General features: G+C 45.8%; 1 protein-coding gene across 1 annotated transcript in view; it reads right to left on the bottom strand.

Annotated features, from left to right (window-relative positions):
* LOC122564624 (fibrinogen C domain-containing protein 1-like) overlaps window positions 1-3254 on the bottom strand; it is a 14118-nt gene that overhangs the window by 10316 nt on the left and 548 nt on the right. The window lies entirely within an intron of this gene.

Below are 3254 nucleotides of genomic sequence, written 5' to 3'. Positions count from 1 at the left end.
AAAAGACCGCAATCGCAGGGGGGGGGGGGGGGGGGGGGAGGGGAGGGGAGAGGGACAGTCCTTGACATTAAGGCCACATTTGATCAAATGTGGCATCAAGAACCCCTGACAAAACTGGAATTAATGAGTATCGGAGGGCAAACTCTTCACTGATTGGAGTTATACCTGGCACATAAAAAGATGGTTGTGGATTTTGGAGGTCAGTCATCTCTGTAGGAGTTCCTCAGGGGAGTGTGCTAGGTCCAAACATCCTCAGCTGCTTCATCCATGACTTTCCTCTGTCATAAGGTCAGATGAGAGGATGTTCACCAATGATTCCACAATGTTCAGCACCATTCGCAACTCCTCAGATACTGAAGCAGTCCGTGTTTAATTGCAACAAGATCTGGACAATACACAGGCTTGGGCTGACAGGTGGCAAGTAACATTCACACCAATAAAATTGCCAGGCAATGACTGTCTCCAATAAAAGATATCTAACCATTGCCCCTTGACATTCAATGGTGTTGCCATCAGTGTCAACATCCTGCAGGTTACCATTGACTTAACTGGACTCACTACATAAATACAGTGGGTAGCAGGTCAGAGGCTAGGAATACTGCGCCAAGTAAGTCACCTCCTGACTCCCCAAAGCCAGTCCATTGTCTGCAAGGCACAAGTCAGGAATGTGAGGGAATATTCCCCACTTGCCCTGGTTGGGGGCAGTCCCAAAAACACTCAAAGAGCTTGAGACCAGCCAAGCCAAAGCAGCCCCCACTTGATTGGCACCACATCCACAAACAACCACTCCATCCACCACCAACGCTCAGTAGCAGCAGTGTGTACTATTTTTGTGATGCACTGCAGAAACTCACCAAAGATCCTCAGACAGCACCTTCCAAACCTACAACCACGTCTGTCTAAAAGGACAAAGACAGCAGATACATGGGAACACCACCCCTTGCAAGATCCCCTCCGAGCCACTCACTATCCTGACTTGGAAATATATCGCCGTCCCTTCACTGTCGCTGGGTCAAAATCCTGGAATTCCCTCCCTAAGGGCATTATGGGGCAACCCACAGCACATGGACTGCAGCGGTTCAAGAAGGCAGCTCACCCCCACCTTCTCAACGGGCAACTAGGGACGGGCAATAAATACTGGGCCCAGCCAGCGACACCCACATCCCAAACTGAGTTTAAAAAAGAGCCTTAAAAAGAAATGAGGAAACGTTCAATTCCTGCAACTTTGTTGGTAGAAATGGGAGTGTCAGCAGCACCATCACACATGGAGGGTTCCCTGGAATGGCTTTTTCAGATGTGGGGTACAAACATTTTGCAGAAAGAAGGATCAAAAGCAAAGGGAGTGAGAATAGAGACACCTTTGGGAGTGATGTCAGTCAACAGGAATCAGATTTGGTGGATTGACAAAGGTAAATGTGATTGTAAGGGGTAAATAATGAGTTACCGTTTCAAATCAACACCAGGAGTGAGGCAGAAGGGGCCAGATACAAACAGGAGAGTTTACGGACTGGGTGAAAAATGGATCTTGAAAGACATCACTGGCTGAAGGAAAGAAATGGCCTCCTTCTGGAAGTGATTTGATGTAGTTGACCAGGGAGGGATTGGCGGATGTATAAAGTTACAGAGTCATAGAGCACAGAAACAGACACTTCAGTCCAACTCGTCCATGCCGAACAGATCTCCTAAATTAATCTAGTCCCATTTGCCCAGCATTTGGCCCATATCCCTCTAAACCCTTCCTATTCATATACCCATCCAGATGCCTTTTAAGTGTTGTAGTTGTACCACTTCCACCACTTCCTCTGTCAGTTTGTTCCGTACACATACCTCCCTCTGTGTGAAAAAGTTGCCCCTCAGGTCCCTTTTACGTCTTTCCCCTCTCAACTTAAACCTATGCCCTTTGGCTTTGACCTTGACTGTTCACCCCATCTGTTCCCCTCATAAACTTCTATAAGGTCACCCTTCAGCCTCCATTTCTAAGGAAGACAGAGTGAGAGCCGGCAAATGGAATCACCACTTTATTGTTTGTTACTGTATCTGTAACCGCGAACCCCATCCAGCTGTTTGAACCTGCTCTAGCTTTCCGTTCGATCCTGGCTGACCATCTACCTCGGTGCAGGAATGTGGCACTATCTCATAGAAACAGGAGTAGGCCACTCAGCCCCTCAGGCCTGTTCCACCATTCAATGAGATCATGGCTGATCTGTTCCTACCTCCACATACCCACCTTTGGCCCATATCCTGAACAAAAACTCATCTCCTTATTCCTTGAGGGCACCAGTCTCCAGGAATCGATCGATTTCGGTCTTGAACACGTCCAATAATTGAGTTTCCACAGCCCACTTGAGTAGGGAATTCCACAGATTCACCAACCTCTCAGTGAACAAATGCTTCTCAACCTCAGTTCTAAACAGACCACCCTTTACCTCAAGATGACATCCTCTAGTTTTAGACTCACCAGGGAGGGGTAATTTCTGTTTTACATCCCCCCTGTCATACCCAGTCTGAGTTGTGTAAGTTACAACGAGGTCTTTGAATCTCAAGGGAATACAAACCCAATCTCTTTTCTTAAAATGACCTCAGGGACTCACCTGGTAAACCAGGATGGCACTCCCTCTATCGCAAGTAAATCAATCTTTGGATAAATCTTTGTCCTGGCTTTGTTTTTGAAGAGAGATTGTAAAGCAGGGGCACGCAACTGGCTCCTGAAGACCACTAGAGTCAACAACTTGCGAGACCTTGTTTTTGTTTTGTAAACTCGGAACAACGGAGACAGTCTGAATGGGTGTGGCCAGCTCTCACAAATCCAGATTTCTGGGTTTTTCCAGTAGCATCTAAAGCCATTGGGATCTCAAAAGAGTCTTAACCTTCAGTGAATGATTCCTAGCTGCTATTTTCTCTGAAATTTCTCTTGATGGTTTTTTTCCTCCTGGATTGGAGAACTGCATGTAAGAATCGGTGTCTGAATTTCTCTTTTTTGCCAAGTGGTGTGGTTATGGGATGTTACTATGTTGGAACAGTTAAATAGTAATAGGTACTGTATCTATTATTTGGTTAAGGTATTCTAAATTCCTCTTTCTTTTTATTTGTATTTTATCTGTAGTGTTAAACTAAATGGTGTTTTGCTTAACAGTGGGTAGTTTGACCAGTCATATTGCATCTGGAACACCCACTTCACATCCACCTTTAAAATAAGAAAAGATGAGGGTCTAGGCTACCTTCTTAAAATACTTCGAGGGAGTCTGGTCTGATCC

The sequence above is a fragment of the Chiloscyllium plagiosum genome, chromosome 30, assembly GCF_004010195.1.
Source record: "Chiloscyllium plagiosum isolate BGI_BamShark_2017 chromosome 30, ASM401019v2, whole genome shotgun sequence".
Taxonomy (NCBI): Eukaryota; Metazoa; Chordata; class Chondrichthyes; order Orectolobiformes; family Hemiscylliidae; genus Chiloscyllium; species Chiloscyllium plagiosum.
Note: the sequence above shows the minus strand (reverse complement) of the source record. Positions and strands in the feature narration are given on the sequence as shown.